This window comes from Pseudorca crassidens, chromosome 11 (genome assembly GCF_039906515.1).
Source record: "Pseudorca crassidens isolate mPseCra1 chromosome 11, mPseCra1.hap1, whole genome shotgun sequence".
Taxonomy (NCBI): Eukaryota; Metazoa; Chordata; class Mammalia; order Artiodactyla; family Delphinidae; genus Pseudorca; species Pseudorca crassidens.
The window spans coordinates 15,443,371-15,464,199 of record NC_090306.1 but is presented as its reverse complement, the minus strand read 5'-3'; the positions used below and the strand labels follow the sequence as shown (position 1 = coordinate 15,464,199).

At 39.2% G+C, this 20,829-nt stretch overlaps 1 long non-coding RNA gene across 2 annotated transcripts in view; it reads right to left on the bottom strand.

Moving 5' to 3' along the window:
• Positions 1–18,893, bottom strand: part of LOC137201691 (uncharacterized) — a 247,764-nt gene extending 228,871 nt beyond the window's left edge. Inside the window, exons 1-2 of one of the 2 annotated variants that reach the window (XR_010932281.1) lie at positions 8,609–18,893; positions 6,845–7,686 (exon numbers count right to left, since the gene is read on the bottom strand). This is a non-coding gene — a long non-coding RNA (uncharacterized lncRNA). Of the gene's footprint in view, positions 1–2,545; positions 7,687–8,608 lie in introns of those variants that run through there. The other variant, XR_010932280.1, reaches the window with a different exon arrangement.
• Positions 18,894–20,829: the final 1,936 nt, after the last annotated feature.

The following is a 20,829-nucleotide window of genomic DNA, read 5'->3' as shown; positions in this document are numbered from 1 at the left end:
TATTTTGGCTTTTGACTGTGGTGACAGCTTTGTGATTGTACCACTGTTGAACTCTCCGGATCAATGGATTCATTAAACTGACGCCTGAAGTAAATAATGCTCAAAGATATCACCGCCCTAGAAGGAAACTTCCATTCTTTCCCTTCCCAGCCCTTTCTCGTTTCTTCCAATTTCTATGATAGTCCAGGTTTTCACGTTTATAAAAATGCTGCTACACCAGCAGAGGTTAGTTGTTGTGACAGAGACCATAAAGCCCCTAACATTTAAAAAAATATTTACTATTTTTATATAAAAAAAGTTTGCCGATCCTTGTCCCTCGTAATGTGTCTCTAGTCTCCCCTCACTCACTGTGTTTCACTACCACAAACAGAAGGGAACTGACACCTGAGTGGTTAACTGATTGACCTGAAGCCACAGAGCTGATTAAAATCAGCACTTACAACCATCTTCTGGCTCATTGGCCATCATTCACATTCACTGAGGAGTTTCACTTGCTTCCAAGCTCACTGCCTTGGTCTCCAGTACTACTCTGACGATCACGGTGATTCCAAAATGCACGTGAAGGGCAAGGGCCCACTCTAGCCTCTCAGCTACTGGACTTCCTTACACCCAACGATCACATCTTCATTCACATCCACCACCCGTTCCCCTGGTCCTGTGTTGCATCTTTCTGGTAGCAATTAATGTATCAATAGCAAAATCTGACCAAACTCTTGCCTTTCTATTTCACTTCCTCCAGTAACAATGAGTCCAACAATTCTTCAACCCCACCAGGACCTACGATCTATTCATTTCTCACGCCCCACCTGAAATGGATTCCACAGACCACATACTTTCCCAGGACTCTCCCTCCATTCTACCTGCTTAATAAAATCCAAGTTCTAGTTCAATCCAACCCTCCACCAACTCCACACCCGCACCCACACAGCTCCTCATGGCTGCGGGAGGATGTACACAGTAATGGCATCTACTTCCACTTTAAATTGATGAGGACAGACCTTGTGCTATTTCAGGGCTGTCTAGTATTTCTCTTACGTTTCCTTATTCCATTCACTCTCCCAGATGATTTACACACCTTCTCTTCTCCCTGGAAGACAGAAGACTGGAATACCTCCAACTGCCTACCTCACTTCTGGCACCTAAATGTCTGACAGCCATCTCAAATTTAACCACACTTGACTTCTCCACCAAATCTCATCCTTGTGAAGTCTTCCCTAAACTGCCTTTTACTCAGTTGCTCAAATAGTCATCCTTGGCCACTTCTACACACACACACACACACACACACACACACACACACACACACACACACACACACACACACACACACACACACACACACACACACACACACACACACACACTTCATCTAACACCCCTTCTTGCCAACACCACTGCTGCTACTACCTCAGTTCAAGGCACCTTCTCTCCTCAACTCATATAAAACGCCCAACAGCTTTCCCTGCTTCCATTCCTGTGTGGAGAAAATGGTCTGTTCCCTGTGAAGCCACCAGTAATCCTTTTAAAATTAATCCTATCACTTCATTGACCTGCTCGTAGCCCTCCAGTGACTATGATCATATTTAGACTAAAACCCAAAGCGCTTTCCAACGGCCTATGAGACCCTATGTTAGAAATTAGCAAACTATGGCTCATGTGCAAAATCTGGCCCACTGCCTGCTCCTGTAAAAAGTTTCTCTGGAACACAGCTGCCCATTTGTCTATGTAACATCTGTGGTTGCTTTCTCACTACAATGGCAGGGACCTTAAAGCCCCCAAAATAAAAAAAAAAATTTTAAATGACTGTTCTTACAGGAAAAAAGTTTGCTGATCCCTGTCCTTCATGATGTGCCTGGCGTCTCCCCTCACCCGCTGGGTTCCGGCCATGCCAACTGGCTTTCTATTCATCAGCAGGCCAGGCCTCCTCCCCCCTCAGGCCTCCGCCCAGAACATTCTCTCTCACACACACACACACACACACACACACACACACACACACACACACACACACGCCTTGCCCCCCATGTTAGTCAGGTCTCTCTCCCCAAACGTTACCACCTCCAAGGGCACTTCCGTGGCTGAGCTACAATCACACCCTCCCTTTCTCCAGCACCTCACTCTGCTTTGTCTTCCTTCATGGCCTCATCACTGACTTCATGCATCCATTTATTATCTCAGCCCTTCCTTCCCCATTAAGGATGTGGGTTCCATGAGGACTGGGCCTTTCGTTTTGTTTATTTCTGTATCCCCAGAACACGGCACATAGTAGAAATTCGGTAAGTACTGAATTAATGAATTTTCTCAATCCTCATTTGATCCCTCCCTCCTTTTTGCTCATTTGATCCCTCCTTTTCCTTGAAGTTCCTCCATTTTGGAGTCATGTAGGGGAAAACAAAACTTAAAAATCATAAAAAGAAAAATACCGTAATTCTGTTTGAGAATGCTTAATGTAAGATGACATAAATCACATAACATACAGTCTGAAGACACAATCCTGATCCTTGTATATGCTTAACCCTCACAGTAATGAAGCCGAAGCAATGGATGGATCAATAGCAGAGTATTATTTATTTCTAATGGATTAAACTTCTGATTGCTGGTCTGGCACGTAAGGAGCTTGAAAGTCATCATTCTGCCCTAACAAGTAAAAAGCTGAATTGTCAATCAACAACTCTTCTTAGACCCATCAGAGAACTGAGGTCACAGGGCAAACCACTGCCCCCAAAACTGGAGAGACAGGCAGATACAGAGAATGACAACTTACCAGAGCAGAAACCTCCATGGACCAGTAACGGGATAGGAGAACCTAAACTGTAATTGGCAATTTGCTGGAGGGAGGCACGGTGTGGACAACTTTGAGAGCTGAAGACTCTGAGACCCAGTTTTGGGGGCCCCATCACACTCTTGCGAGTTTTACCTCCAGGAGCTCTACCCGATTCTCACAGTGGAAAGAGAGAAAAGTCCCCTCCTGCTCTTTGCAGGATGAGGGAAAAGTAGTCATTTTGAAATACAGTCGTCCCTCAGTATTCGCAGGGGATTGTTTCCAGGACCCCTGAAGATACCAAAATGCACGGATGCTCAAGACTCGTATAAATTTGCATGCAACTACACATATCCTCCTGTATACGTTAAACCATCTTTAGATTACTTATAATACCTAATACAATGTAAAGGCTATGCAAATAGTTGCAAATGCAAGGCAAATGCTGTGTAAATAGTGGCCCAAGTATGGCGTGTTCAAGTTTTGCTTTTTGGAACTTTCTGGAATTTTCTGCTTCCAAAATATTTTCAATCCACGCTTGGTTGAATCCAAGGATGCGGAACAGCAGATACAGAGGGCCAACTGTACACCCGAAGCATTCCGCAATTCTTAACAAGGCCCACCCTCAAAAGAAGAAACTGCTTCACCAGAGCCTAACCCTACTGGAGTTTTATCAGAGCCTCACTGACCTGGGAGAATCTTCCAGGTGGGAGAGGGAAAGTCCCAACTCCAGCCTCCTCCAGCCACCCTGCCCCACCTACGGAAGGAAAGACTGAGAAGCACTCCTGAAGGTCACAGCCTAGGCACAGGCTCACCCAGTCATAGGACCGGCTCTAGGTATTTTGTCATAAGAAGCTTCATGCAAGCAGTTTCGCCAGACAACTGATTGGCCATAAGGCACTTTTGCAGTACAAGACAAAATAACTGGCTGATGGTTTGGTTTGACAGTTTGGTTTCAATGCCGTAAAAGCTAGAATAACCGGTTGATGGTTTTGTTTCCCAGTTTGGTTTCGTTTCTCCATTGATGCAGTACTCCCATCTTTATATCATAGAAATCTTGGGCCTCAATGGTCTATACAGTGATGAGTATGTGTGGAGGTCTTCAGATGTGGAGAATAACAAATGTACATCAACTTGATAGAAAATACGGTGATCGAAAACTTACTGGAAGTGTGAGATGAGAGAGTGTAAAGCCAGACTGCATACGAGAAAATAACACATTGGTTTGCAGATCTTTTGGTGAGTACCACCACCCTCATGCTCTACAAAACCAAAAGCTTACCAAGCCATGGCTAATCATTCAGAACAGGCTTCGAGAGCACTCAGGCTCGATTTTTAAGCTCATTTAGATCCAACAGCTTGTTCTCTAACACCGTCTTTACCCAATTTTTCATGCAATATTAGAAGCTGGAGGCAAAAGTGGAATCACACTCCTCCGATCCCCCACAAAAGAAATGGTTACGTGATTCCTGACGAGTTTCTTGAAAATGGTGAAAGCTTTTTGCTATTTGAAAGTTAAGAACATTACGTGGATGGAATTTTGGTATTGGCACAGAATCTGGCTTAGATGATTCAGTGAAATATAAGGAACTGAGAGTGTGATGGAACTTTAAAAAAGGTAGTCCAGATATGTACTACCACTTACATACGTTACACATATGGAAAAGAAACAGCAGCATCCCCGTCTGTTCATTTTACTCCTAGGGAAATCTGAAGAGACTCAGATCTCTTTACATCGTAAAGAGTTTATGTCTGACGTTAGATCCTGAATCTTTAGTGACTGTCTTTGAGAAAGATGGTATCATTTCTTCCTCTAAGATATACTCAAACACAACCATCAGCGTGAATCTACACATACTTTAAATGTATTTAAATGCTTTTTGGATTTATTTTTCACAACAAAATCTTTTAAAATTTGTTATTGATTTTTCATGTTTCATTATGTCCCTTTTTTGAATGTTCCTCTTTTATTTTCATTATTTTATCTGTAACGGCATAATTGCCTTATGGCCAATTAGCGATGTGGTGAAACTGCTTGTGGTGAGGCTGCTTGCACTAAAGATGTTTACAGTGAAAATCCTTGCAGAGGACTAAAGAATGCTTCACACCACTGAAACCCAGAGTTCTTTTTACTAGGTACATCCCATCCAGCTTTCAATGAATTACATGGGTACTAAAAGGTAAAAAACACATTTTTAAAGAGACAGAGCAAGCATCAGAACCAGACTCAGATACAGCAGCCATTTTGGAATTATCAGACTGGGAATTTATTTTATTTATTTATTTATTTTTAACTTTTTATTTTATATTGGAGCAGACCCAGTTAACAACACTGTGATAGTTTCAAGTGCACAGCAAAGCGACTCAGCCATACATGTACATGGGTCCATTCTCCCCCAAACTCCCCTCCCATCCAGGCTGCCACATAACACTGAGCAGAGTTCCCTGTGCTATACAGCAGGTCCCTGTTGGTTATCCATTTTAAATATAGCAGTGTGTACATCAGTCTGGGAATTTAAAATAATTAAAATTAATATGCTAAGAGAATAAGTATTAACATGCTATGAAAAAAGTAGACAATATTCAAGAACAGATGAGTAATGTAAGCAGAGATGAAAGCTAAAAGAATCAAAAAGAAATGCTAGAAATAGAAAGCACTGTAAAAGAAATGAAAAAAGACTGATGGGCTCAGGAAAGCACCTATGAGCTTGGGGATATGTCAACAGAGACTTCCAAAGCTGAAAAGCAAAGAGAAAAAAAGACTTAAAAAAAAAAAAGAAAAAACAGAATATTCAAGAACTGTGGGACAACTACAAAGGTATAACATATGTGTAATGGGAATACCTCTAGAAGAAGAGAGAAAGGGCCAGAAGAAATACCTGAAGTGATAAAGACTGAAAATTTCCCAAAATGAATGTCAGACAGCAAACCACAGATACAGGAAACTCAGACAATAAGCAGGATAAATGCCAAAAAAAATCTACATGTAGGCATATCATATTCAAACTGCAGAAAATCCAAGATAAAAATCTTGGAAGAAGCCAGAGGGGGCGAAAAATACCTTATCTTTAAGGGCCAAGGATAAGAATAACATCAGACATCTCCTCAGAAACCATGCAATCAAGGAAAGAGGAATGAAATATTTAAGTGTTGAGAGATAGAGCTACCATATGATCCAGCAATCCCATTCCTGGGCATACCTCTGAAGAAAACCATAATTTGAAAGGATACATGCACCTCAGTGTTCACTGCAGCACTATTTACAACAGCCAGGACATGGAAGCAACCTAAATGTCCATCAACGGAGGAATGGATAAAGAAGATGTGGTACATATATAAAAAGAATACTACTCAGCCATAGAAAAGAACGAAATAATGCCATTTGCAGCAACATGGATGGACTCAGAGATTGTCATACAGAGTGAAGTAAGTCAGAGAAAGATGAATATCTTATGATATCGCTTATATGTGGAATCTAAAAAATAATAATACAAATGAACCTATTTACCAAAGAGAAATCGAGTCACAGATGTAGAAAACAAAGTTATGGTTACCAAGAGGGTAAGGGCGGGTGGGAGGATAAACTGGGAGATTGGGATTGACATATACAAACTACCGTATTTAAAAGATAACTAATAAGAACCTACTGTAGAGCACAGGGAACTCTATTCGGTGCTCTGTAATGACCTATGTGAGAATGAAGTCTAGAAGAGAGTGGATATGTGTATATGTATGGCTGATTCCCTTTGCTGTACAGCAGAAACTAACACAACATTGTCAATCAACTATACTCCAATAAAAAAAAGTTAACTAAAAAAAGTGTTGCGAGCAAAACACCCAGCAACCAAGAATTCTGTATCATGTGAAATTATCCTTCAAAAGTGAAGGAGAAATACTTTCTCAGACAAACAGAAATTGGGGGTATTTCTTGCCAGTAGACCTGCCTTGCAAAAAATATTAAGAGAAGTTCTTCAGAGAGGAGGAGATGATGTATGTCAGAAACTCAGATCTGAAAAAATAAAGAGCATTAAGGAAGGAATAAATGAAGATAAAATACTTCCAATGGTTTTGTACAACACTTACCTTGCTGTTTGTCATAAATTAAAACCAATTTCAATCCTTAGGCAGAGTTGCATTAATAAGTGAAAATCGCTTGGAAGGAGACAAGGAGAAAGATGAGCAACACTTGGTTAAGATTCCTCGACAGTAACTAAGATGCTTTCTTTCAGAGATGCTTATGCTTTTAACACAGGCCTGCAAAATACATTCAAATAATAAACCACTTATCCAAAAGGCATCGTGGTAAGAGACCTCTAGGTTTAGAATCAGGCAAAAGTGGTTCAAACTCCAGGCTAGGCAACTTGCTGACTGTATAGTCTTGGGTAAGTTGCCTGAGTAACTCATCTGTAAAACAAAAATAATGAAACCCACATTTTATATGTTAAGTGTAAGCTTCAAACGTGAAGGATATGCAAATTCACCTAGCCCTCTGTCCCGCTAATTCTAAGTGCTTAATGACTGAGTTGTAAACAGTATGAACCTGGCAACTTCCTCTTTACATTAGCTTCACAATAAACTTAGAGGTAGCAAGTCGATGATCAATCTCTAGCAAATGTATAAAATTTCAGAGCATGCATTTTGCGGACATCATCCCAGCTGTACTTTACATTGAAATTTTTCCTATGTATTAAATGTATTAGTTTTAAAAAATATTATCTTGCTTCATACTTCATAGTAGTATGAAACCTTTTGAAACAAGAAGAGAAATAAAAAGGTAGAGACCAAACCAACAGTTTTATATTTTCTCCAAGGAATGGATGAAACGATCCTCAGAATTATCTTCTAGTAGTACCTCAACTGCCAATCTTCATAATACGGCATCCAAGGCAGACCCGCTGGTCCATGTTCCCAACCACAGGAAATGCCTATCACACACATATTTATGGGTCACTATGATTCATTTCTATACTTTGCTTTTTTTTTTTTCCTGGCAAGGATTACATTTCAATTATTTGATGTTTACCAAATCTGTTTTGAATACCTGCCTCATGTTCTAATTTCCTTATAAACTACAAACATCAACAAATCTCTCTGTACTAAATATCATTCTCTATTTCAGGGAATATTCCCTATGTTGCTAAGTTCCTCAGTGATGTGCACAATGTCACAAATTAAATCAAAATGCTAGGAGCAAAAAACAAATAATTCTTGGCTCAGTTCCATGTTAATGAGGCTATGTTTTCCCCTATTTGGAAATACATCTAGGCAGGACTTGTCTGCCAGTTTGAATATGATATACCATAAAGGCAAGACCGTCTTTAAGTGCTTTAAGGACATTTTTGATGTTTTACCTCTCACAAAGATAAAATCTGTACTTCACACCCCACTTGAAAAGAAAACATGATGGTACAATTAGAGCAACACACAACGCAGAGCTAAAAACGTCACTTAGTCTAGCCCTCAACTTCACCGAAGCAAGTCTGAATTTAATAGATAATACATTTGATTAAGAACTGTAAGAAAAGAAAATATATTAATTTCCCCAGTAACAATTCTATTATTTTCAATTCTTGGGGACCTACTTTTCAGTAAAACTTACACACTTTTGAAAATTATGGTTTTCTTATTTTCCCCTTTCTAGAGAGCGAGGCAGAACAGACTTTGAGTAGTCTCTCCGTCATCCCTCTGCCAGGCCCAGGTTCTCATGTACTACTGGGCACAGTGGCCAAAACAAATCTGACCATTTGTTCCCTTCCTGAAACCTTAAATAGTTTCCCATGAATCTTCCACATGAAACCCAAACTGTGATGCATGGAAATAAGGCCGTGAACAGAGGTCCATCCTTACCTCCGCAGGATCACCTCCACCACTCCAGACCTCCAGCATTGCCTCACACAGGCCGTTCCAGCATCCGGCACACGGAGCGCCCGCTGTCCTAAACTACTCCATCCTGTCCTCCATTCTCCAGCACTGAGTCCCAGGTAATCTTTAAAAGGTAACTCTGAGTTCTCTTCCGAGGGAACCTGCCCCAGTGCTCCAGGCTGGCCAGATGCTCTCAGCGCTGCCACGATCGTCCAGGCAAACCTCCAACGTGGCCCTTCACACTGCACAGAAATTATGTTAACGCACTATAACCTTCCTCCTCCCAAGTCTGGAAAGTATGAACAGAACAGCTGATTCATTTTTATTCAAAGTACTAAATACGTGCTGGGCACTGAACATTTTCACAGTTGTACTAAATTTTGTGTCTTGTTTGCACATGCTATTTCCTCTGGCAAATTTCACCACGTCCTTCTATGTCAAGTTGGAAAGTCACTTCCTCCGGGATATTATTCACAAATTCTCCAAGAGATTTCCCAAATACTTACTGTGTGATCTTGGAAACATCACTTAACCATCACCTAATCTCTGCACCTGTTTTCTCCACCATAAAAATGGAATGATCCCAGCTTCACAGAGATATCATGAGGATTAAATGAATTAGTATGCCTAAGACACTCAGAACAGAGTCTGGCCCTTGTTGTCTGAGAAATGTTCACTATTCCTATTATTCCAAGCGATGATGTTAATGCCCTCTTATCCCACATTATTGTAGAAAGGATTTAAGATGATTCGCTTAAATCAGTATTTGGTATACAGGATATAAGGGATAAGCAGTTGTCTTTCTGTTCCTAACTTTTTTTTTTTATCACAAGCAACTCTCAAACCACTGACCGTTCTTTACCACCACTTGGCAGTTGATAAACCAATCAAAAACTATCTGTTTCTTCTAGGTCTTTGCTTGAATTCCTCCTGCTTAGCTTGTTCAAAAACGGCCCAGCGTCCTGCTTTTGCTCAAGCCCAGACTCCAAAGGAAGTCTATGAACTCTCCACTGGAGGTGAAATGATAAACTCGTCTTTATAAGTATTTAACTTAGCCTAGATTTCAAAGAAAGTATGTAAATTGTATTCATGGTCTTCAACTTTAAATCATTTGCACTATATATTCCTTTCTGACTCATGACACCCCTACATGGATGTCTAATAAGCATCCCAAACATAAACCACTCGAAGCTTAATTCACCCCCCGCCAAACCTTCTCCACACCGCAGTCTTTCCCATCACTATCGGGAGGGCAGCTCCAATCCACTCGTTCACACCCCAAAAGCTGAAGTCATTCTTGACTCTCATACCCCATCCAAACTCCCAGCAAATCTACCTGCAAATGAACACCCAAATTCCAGCTTTTTACCACCATCCGTTCTGGTTCCTGCCTCTGCCCTTGCTCTTTACAGTCACTTCTTCAAAGAGTCATCAGACCTTCCCGCCACCTCAAAGTCCTTTCGCATCAACGCCCGCCCAACAACACACCAAGCTTGATAAAACGTCGGCTCCAAGAAGCTGGAATTATTCTTGTAATGTTTTGTTCAATGCAGCATCACCAATACCTGGGATCATGCTGGGATATTGTTAAGAACCTGATAACCTATTTGAATAACTGCTCTTGCCTCAAGGCTTTTTATACTTGCTGTTCTCTGCCAGAAACGCTCTTCGCTCAGACACCTGCATGACTCCTCACTCAACTCCTTCAGGGCTCTGCTCAAATGTTGCCTTACCAACTACCCTTACACTCCCATCTCCCATCCACACCCTTTTCAGTCCCACGAGACCAAGAATGTTTGCAGTGCCTTGCACTTTGCAGATGCTCTTAAGATTTTGCTTTCTATTACTATTTTATTAATGTTGTAGGCTAACAGCTAACTTCATGACATTCTAAGTATGACAGCTATATTTATTTGCTAGAAATATTTGTTCTCACATCTCCAGTATAAAGGAATACCTAAAAACTTCCATCTTAAGCCACACAACTACCTTAAAAACAGATATAAATTATGAAATTATGATTGAACAGTTTGTTTTAAAAAAAAACAACTGCCTTAAATAATGTATTTAATGCTGCCCAATCATATCCCAGAACCAGAAGTCTTAGTAAATCTTTAATAACTGAAGTCAGAAGAATTTAGATAATTTTTAGTGTTCCCAATGCCTACTTAGAATACAGACAAAAAATACAGAAAAGTGTTTAATATCACTCTAGAAGCAGAAAATGTAACTATTTACAGTATATATTGATCCATTTCAAAATCATTATTCTGAAAGAAATGAGACACAAAGGAGTACATGTATGATTCCATTTATATAAAATCTTAGAAAATGCAAACCAATCTTATCAATACATTAAGAGAGAATACAGAACAGCGGTTGCCAGTGTCTGGGGCTGGAGGAAAGGATGAACTGCAACCCCGCAGGAGGAAACTTATGGGAGGTGGTGGGCGTGTTCTGTATCTTGATTGTGTTGGCGATTTCATGGTTGTGAGCAACTGTCAAAATTCATCTAATAGTACAATTAAAATTGATTAAGAGATAAATACTTAATGAAATTAATAAAATGTTAAAATGAGATTATTTTTATGACTACATGAGATTGGGGAGCTTTTTATTACCCAAGTATAATCAGAAAAACGAACGGAACCCGCATGAGATTTCTTCCAATGACAAGAAAAGACCACATCCACAGTGGGTCTGAAGGGATCATAAGAAGACAGAAAGATTAAGATTGTACTCTTCAAGGACTTCCCTGGTGGCCCAGTGGTTAGGACTCAGTGCCTTCACTGCCGTGGTCTCGGGTTCGATCCCTGGTAAGGGAACTAAGATCCCGCAAGCCAGGAAGAGGCAGGGGGTGGGGGGAAGATTGCACTCTTCAAACCACACACATGCAAAACGACGACTACACGTCATCTCATTTTCACCTCACAACAAATCCTATCAGGAAAGTGATTAACAGCATGCCATTTTATAAATGAAAAAGCAGGTACAGAGAGTTTAACTTCCCCCAAACCACCAAGTCAGTTTTCAGCTGAACTGAGAATTAAATCCAGGCAATTCATACTCTTAACCCACTTTTCCACTTTAGATTGACTGAAATTTTAAAGATTGATAGTACTTAAGAACTGGTGCGGCACAGGGGAAAAGAGCATCCACAACCGGTCGATGGGAGTTTATGTTAGCGCCACGCTTTTAGGAAAATATTTTGGCAAAACCAAAACTGGTAACAGACACAACTCACAAGCTCTTTAAGTCGGCTAGCAGTCCCTCACAGGAAACTGCAGTGTAGAAATCTCTCTGCAAGTATATTTTCAAGGATGCTACTGTATTAATTACATGACACAAAACCTGTAAACAATCTCAGTGTCAACAAGCAGGGATGGTTAAACGATTTACAGTACACATCACCCCTGGCCATAAAAAAAGAATAAGAAATAGCTATATGAATGTCTTGAGTAAAAGCCAAACAGTAGAACTGGGCATATAATAGCAATTTAAATAGCAGAAAATAAACATTTTGTAAGAATTCAACAAAATGTTAATCTGGAGACTAGGAAAGTATGGTCAGTTGAAAGTAACCCTATTATCCCTATTTTCTGTATTGTTTCTTTTTTTTTTTTGGCTGCACTGTGTGGCTTGCAGGATCTTCATTCCCCAACCAGGGACTGAACCTGGGCCACAGCAGTGAAAGCGCCAAGTCCTAACCACTGGACTCCCAGGGAATTCCATCATTTCTTAATTTTAATAACAAAGAAACTAAGTTATTTTTAAATACTATTGATGTTTAAGATAAATTTTGAATGAACTGCTGACAATTCTGAGTTACCTTTAAAAAGGAAATTAGGTATTTTGGGTGATTTAGGGGAGAACATATAGAGAAAAGGAAGAAATAAAATGAAACTTAAATAAGCCCTCAACTTCTACAAAGAATGACATTTATGACACTTACTGCAATCTTTTAAAGGTATTATACCAGTACTAAAAATACACAAAGATAACCAATTAAGCCCTCTTAATTTATGAAATTCAAGAAGACATAAGCTGGGAGTGACGTCAACATCACGGCGGCATGAGACACTCCCTTTCAATCTACATCCAGTAAAACATCCATAGCAACAGAGGTTCCTCTGCTCATTAAACCAGAACACCAGAGAATTCCATACACCTGTACATCTAAAGGTGAGTGGACTACGCCCCCCAGAGGAGGTGCCTATGATTTTAGCACCCCTGGCTGCAGCAGCTGAGCCCAGGAGAACACAAGTAGCAGTAGGGGAGGCAGTGCACGAGACTCCAGCGTCCTACCTACAGCAGTGCCTGCGGTCAGGGTGAAACTGGCAGCAGTGGCACAGGGGCCTGCGACCCCAAACCTCCGGCTACAGGTGCACCCGTGAGTCTGCCCCCTATCCCCCCATCGCCCACAGCAGTGTCACCCAATAACCCCAGATGAAGCAGAGGCACCCAGGATCCTGGCTTTCCCCCACCTCCCCCTGTGGTGGCACAGCCCACGACCCAGGCAACCCTGGGCGTGTCAGAGGTGCCTGCCCTCCCAGTGCCTCAGGGAGCGACACCACCAACAGCAGTGGCAGCGGCAGCAGCAAAGGCACCAGTGACTCAGGAGGCACAAGCAGCAACAAGGAGGGCACCAGGTGACACCCCCAGCAGAGGCAGTGGAGGCTGGAAAGCGTTGATTCTCAAACATAACCAGAGGCAGTTCGGGTAAGAGAAACCAAAAACTTGTGCTACAGCACCACCTATTGGAAAACAAAAGAAAAGGCCTCCAACTACTAACCTGTTGAATTGTTAGAATCAAGTTAAAAAAAGCTTTAAAAGAAAAGTATTCACTACTTCAAATGCACCAGCAGAGGACAAATTCATCAAGCACCATGAAACACCATGGTATCACACAAAGAAAATGACAATTTTCCAAATACCAAACTTAAAATCACAGAATATTGCAATCTAACTGACAGAGAATTCAGACTGGCTGTCATGAAGAAACACAATGAGCTACAAGAAAATTCAGAAAGGCATTTCAAAGAGTTCAGGAATAAAATTAATGAACAGAAAGAATACTTTATCAAACAAATTGAAACTGTAAAAAAAAGAAACAAACTTCTGGAACTGTAGAAAGCATTGGAAATAAAGCAGGTGGTATGGAAGAGAGAAATCTCTTCAAGTGAGCTTGAAGACAGAAATGACACAGGTAGAAAAGGAAAGAATAAGATCTAAAAAAAGAAGAAGAAATTCTACAAGAACTATCAGCCTCTACTAGGAAGAGCAACATAAGAATAATGGGTATCCCAGAAGAGAGGGAGAAGGGAAAAGAGAGTTTATTTAAAGAAATAATAGCCGAGAACTTCCCAAACCTGGTGAATGAACTGGATGTATAAGTCCATGAAGCTAAGAGAACACCTAATTACCTCAATACAAAAAGACCTTCTCTCAGATACATCATATTAAACAGTCAAAAGTCAGTGGCAAAGGAAGAATTTTAAAGACAGCCAAGGGAAAAAAAAAAGAGCAACCTACTAAGGAACCCCCATTAGACTACCAGATTTCTCAGTAGAAACACTACAGGACAGGAGTGAGCGGAATGACATACTCAAAATATTGAAAGATAAAAACTGTGAGCCAAGAATACCCAGCAAATTTATCCTTAGATACGAAGGAGAAATAAAGGCTTTTCCAGACAAACAAAAGCTGAGGGAGTTCATGACCACTAGGCCTGCCTTACCAGAAATGGTGAAAGGACAACTTCCTTCTGAAATGAAAAGGCAAAAGTACACAAAACTTTTGAGTAAGGTGATAGACAGAATTAGAAAACTGTAACTCTGTATTAGAAGAAGTTAAACACTTAATTACAACATAAAGGTTAAAGGGGAAAAAGCAGTAAAAATAACTAAAGTGACTTCAATTTGGTAACCAGCTTACAACATAAAAAGGGATAATCTGGGACCACAAAAACATTGCTGAAAAGGAAAAGGACAGAAGTCATATAGGCAAATGGAGAGGCGATCAGCAGGAAAAGAACCACTTTATGAGAAATGTATACAAACCTCATGGTAACCATACCATATAATTCTAGATCAGAGACACGAAAAATAACGAAAGAGGAAACAGAAAAACATCATAGAAAACCACCAAACTAAAATGGCAGACAGAAATAGACACAAAATAAACAATGGAGATACAGAGCAACTAGAAAATAAAAGATAAAATGGCAATACTACGTCCTTATTTATCAACTATCACCCTAAATATAAATGGATTGAATTCATCAATCAAAAAGACACAGGGTGTGGGAATTCCCTGGCAGTCCAGTGGTTAGGACTCGGCACTTTCACTGCCATGGCCCAGGTTCAATCCCTGGTTGGGGAACTAAGATCCCACAAGCTACACGGCTGGGCCAAACAAACAAACAAAAAACAAAGAAAGACACAGGGTGGTTGGACAGATTAGAAAAACAAGACCCAACTATATGCTGCCTCCAGGAGACTAAGCTCTAAAGACAAACATAGGCTCAAAGTGAAAGAATGAAAAATGACACTCCAAGCAAACAGCAGACAAAAGAAAAAGTAGGTGTAGCCATACTCAATATCGGACAAAATAGACTTCATGCCAAAACAGAAAAAGGTAATGAGAGACAAAGACGGACACTCTATAATGATAAAGGGGAAAATTCATCAAGAAGGTATAAAAGTTAATAATATATATGCACATAACATAGGAGCACCAAATTACATAAGGCAATTATTAACATACCTAAAGGGAGAAACTGACAGCAACACAATAATAGTAGGGGACTTTAACACCCCACTTACATCAATGGACAGATCACCCAGACACAATGTCAACAAGGGAACAGCGGCCTTAAGTGAAACATTACATCAGATGGACTTAATAAAGAACACTCCATCCAAATGCAGCAGGATACAAATTCTTCTCAAGAGCATGTGGAACATTCTCAAGCATAGACCAAATTTTGGAACACAAAACAAGTCTCAATAACTTAAATAAAACTCAACTCAGATCAAGCATCTTTTCCAACCACAATGGTAGGAAACTAGAAATGAAAAACAAGAAAAAAGCTGGAAAATTGACAAATATGTGGAGACTTGACAACATGCTACTGAACAATTACTGGGTCAACAAATAAAGATATCTTTTTATACCTGAAGACGAATGAAAATGCAAATACAACATACTAAACCTATGGGATGCAGCAAAAGTAATATTAAGAGGGAAGTTCACAGCAACACAGGCCTACCTCAAGAAACAAGAAAAATCTCAAATATTCAAACCTTACACCTAAAAAAACTAGAAAAAGAGCAAAATCCAAAGTCAGCAGAAGGAAGGAAATAATAAAGATCAGAGCAAAAATAAATGAGAGAGACTAAAAAATAGGAAATATCAATAAAACTAAGAACTTTTTTTTTTTTAAAGGAACAAAATTGACAAACCTTTAGCTAGACTGGCTAAGAAGTCTCTGATAAATAAAATCCGAAACAAAAAGGAGAAATTACAATGGATACCACAGAAATACAACAGATTATAATACTACGAAAATTATATGCCAACAAATTGGGCAGTCTAGAAGAAATACATAAATACTTAGAATCATATAACCTTCTAAGACTGAATCATGAAGAAATAGAAAACCTGAATAGACCAATCACTACGAGAGAGACTGAAATAGTAATCAAATACCTCCCAAAAAACAAAAGTCTAGGACCAGATGGCTTCACAGGTGAATTCTACCGAACATTCAAAGAACAGCCAATACCTATCCTTCTCAAACTCTTCCAAAAAACTGAAGAGGAGGGAAAGCTTCTAAACTCATTTTACAAAGCCAATACAAGGACAATACAAAAAAAGAAAATGATAGGCAATATCCTGATGAACATAGATGCAAAAGTACTCAACAAATATTAGCAAAACAAATACAATAATTAAAATGATCAAACACCATGATCAAGTAGGATTTATTCCAGGGATGCAGGATGGTTCCACATCTGCAAATCAATATCATACATCACAGCAACCAAATGAAAGATAGAAATCGTATGATCATCTCAACAGATGTAGAAAAATATTGATATCTGACAAGATTCAATACTGATGTATAATAAAAACTTTCAATAAAATGGGTATAGCAGGAACATACCTCATCATAACAAGGGCCATTTATGACAAACCCATGACTAACATTATACTCAACAGTGAAACACTGAAAGCCATCCCTCTAAGATCAGGAACAAGACAAGGATGCTTACTCTAGCCACTCTTACTCAACATAGTACTGGAAGTCCTAGCTAGAGCAATTAGGGAAGAAAAAGAAAAAAAAAGGCATCCAAATTGGAAAGGAAGAAGTAGAACTGCCACTTTGTAGATGACATGATGTATACACAGAAAACTCTAAAGACTCCACCAAAAAACTATTAAAAATAATAAATACAGGGACTTCCCTGGTGGCACAGTGGTTGGGAATCCGCCTGCCAGTGCAGGGGACATGGGTTCAAGCCCCCGTCCAGGAAGATCCCACATGCCACGGAGCAACTAGGCCTGTGCGCCACAACTACTGAGCATGCGCGCCTGGAGCCCGTGCTCCGCAACAAGAGAAGCCACCACAATGAGAAGCCCACTCACCACAACTAGAGAAAGTCCACGTGCAGCACCGAAGACCCAGCACAGCCAAAAATAAATTAAAAAAAAATTTTTTAAATACACTAAAGTTGCAGCATGCAAAATCAATATACAAAAAAACTGCTGTGTTTCCATATGCTAACAACAAACTAGCAGAGAGAGAAATTAAGAAAACAATTCCATTTACAATTACAACAAAAAGAATAAAATACCTAGGAATGTATTGAATCAAGGAGGTGCAAGATCTGTGTACTGAAAACTCTTAAGACATTGTTGAATGAAACTGAAGAACACACAAAGAAATGGAAAGACATTCTGTGCTCATGAACTGGAATTAACATTGATAAAATGTCCACATTACCTAAAGCAACCTACAGATTCAACACAATCCCTATCAAAATCACAAGAGTTTTCATAGAAATGAAACAAAAACTCCTAAAGCTTATACAGAACCACAAACCCCCAAATAACCAAAGCAACTCTGAAATAAAATACAAATCAGAAGCTGGAGGTATCACACTCCCTGATTTCAAGTTATACTACATCGCTATGGTAATCAAAAGAACATGGCATTGACAGAAAAATAGACACACAGACCCATGAAACAGAATTCAGAGCCCAGAAATAAATCCACACATACGTGAACAATTAATGTATGAAAAAGGAGCAAAGTACATTCAACAGAGAAATGAGTCTCTTCAATAAATGGCGCTGGGAAAACTGGACAGCCACATACAAAAGAATGAAACTAGACCACTATCTTACACCATACACAAAATGAATTAGACTTAAATATAAGACCTGAAACCATAAAAAACCCATAGAAGAAAACACAGACAGTACACTCTTTGACGAAGGTCTTAGCAATAGAAGAAAACACAGACGGTACACTCTTTGACGAAGGTCTTAGCAATAGAAGAAAACACAGACAGTACGCTCTTTGACGAAGGTCTTAGCAATATTTTTTTTGGATCTGGCTCCTTAGGCAAGGGAACAAAAGCAAAAATAAACAAATGAGACTACATCAAACTAAAGGGCTTCTGCATAGCAAAGGAAACCATCAACAAAATGAAAAGACAACCTACCAATAGGAGAAAAAAAATTGCAAATCATATATCCAATAAGAGATTAATATCTAAAACATATAAGGAACACACACAACAAAAAGCAAACATGATTTAAAAACGGGCAGAACAGCTGAATATACATTTTCCTAAAAATACATACAGATGCCAGCAGGTACATGAAAAGATGCTCAGCATCATTAATTATTAAGGAAAGGCAAATCAAAACCACAATGAGGTATTCCATCACTCTGGTTAGAATGGCTGTTATCAGAAAGACAAGAAATAACAAGTGTTGGAGAGCATATGGAGAAAAGGGAACCCTTGGACACTGTTGGTGGGAATGCAAAATGGTGCAGCCACTATCGAAAACAGTATGCAGCTTCCTCAAAAAATTAAAAAATAAAATTACCAGGCTTCCCTGGTGGCGCAGTGGTTAAGAGTCCGCCTGCCAATGCAGGGGACATGGGTTCGTGCCCCGTTCCGGGAAGATCCCACATGCCGCAGAGCAGCTGGGCCCGTGACCCACGGCTGCTGAGCCTGCGCGTCTGGAGCCTATGCTCCGCCAACAGGAGAGGCCACAGCAGGGAGAGGCCCGCGTACCGCAAAAAAAAAAAAAAAAAATAAAATAAAATAAATTACCATATAATCCAGCTATTCCACTTGTGGGTATTTATCCAAAGAATATGAAAACACTCATTCAGAAAATCATATGCACCCCTATATTCATAGCAGCATCATTTACAATATCCTAGATATGGAACCAACCTAAGTGACCACTGACAGATGAATGGATAAAGAAGATGTGGTGTGTGTGCATGTGTGTATATATATGCACACATACACACACACAAACGAAATGGAATACTCCTCAGTCATTAAAAAAAAAAAGATGAAATCTTGCCATCTGCAACAATCTGTAAGGAACTTAAGGGTATTATGTGAAGACAAGTCAGATGGAGAAAAACAAATACTGTATGATTTCACTCATATGTTCATATGTGGAATATAAAAATAAATGAAGAAAACCAAACAAAAACAAACACACAGATACAGAGAGACAGCAGTGGTTACCAGAAGGGAAGGGGGAACGTGTGGGAGAATAAAATGGGCAAAGAGAGTCAACTGGTGGACTGATGGACAGATGGAAACTAAACTTTTGATGGTGAGAACACTGTAGTGTATACAGAAGTCAACATATAATGTTATAAACACCAACGTTACCTCAAGTTTTAAAAAAGAAGACATAAGCTGGGAATCTTCTGACCTACTCTTACGCAACGCTCAATGGTGTTTATGCTAAACTATTTGAACTGGGCCCAGCTATCAAGAGTAAACGCTCACAATGCTCACCTTTTACAATCTATTATTCTTCCCTAGCTACACACTCACCCCAAAAAACTTTACTTTTCTAAAAGGAAAACTGCCTCAAACATGTAATAATCTTATATGAGACTTATTAGTCATCCAAATATAAACGAATTTCTGAAATGGTTTTCTTTAACAGGAACATATAAATCCTTGGCAATTTCATAATAAATTTGTAAGATTTATAAAATTTAACTTTTCCGTTAGCAGAATCTTATAAATACTGAAGAGGGAAAAAGGTCCTTTGGGTGACAATGCTGTGAGATGAAAACAATAAGATAAAGTAATCGAATGCGAATTTTAACTCCTTTAAAATAGTGTTATTACTTCAAAACATGTTATTCATATCATAAATATAACTGAGGTCTTAATTATTTTAAAAATGGGCTCTACAAATATGTGTGTGTGTATATGAATCACTTTGCTGTACACCAGAAACTAACACAACATTGTAAATCAACTATACTTCAACTAAAAAGGGAGGAGGGGCCTCCACAAAAACATGATTGAGGACAATTTTAACAAAATTAAACAAACTAAAAATACTTACATTACAACTGAGTATGTAAAAATATAACATCAATAATTCTTTCCATTGAGAATGTTTAGACAAACTGAAATATAGTTCCCTTTATAGGTTCATATATAAAGTTAAATATTATCACAGAGGGTGGTTTAAGCCAGATTGCTTCAACCAGTACTCTCCAAAATACCTTTCTTTAACAAGTATTCACCTACAATACTCATTCAACAAATATTTCAGAGACTAATTTTGTACCATGCATCATGCTAGGGACTAGCTATGGCAGAAACCTAGAAAAATATATGGGTTGCAATTCCTGCTCTAACTGGTTACAAGTCCTTTTTAATTTTCAGAGTAATAGAACCATGTGTTATATATCAGGCAAATCTGATTCAGAGAATGAACTGGACTACGTAAACATTTTTTTTTAATTTTAATTTAAAATAATACATCATTTTGTCACATTCTTAAGGCTACTGAAGCTCATACCATTAGAAATGACAAAAGACTCTAACCCTTAAAAAAAAAAAAAATCCTCAAACCTTATTTATATTAAAGCTATAGTGCTGGAATTGCAAAACATTCTCCACTAGGTCAGATTCTTT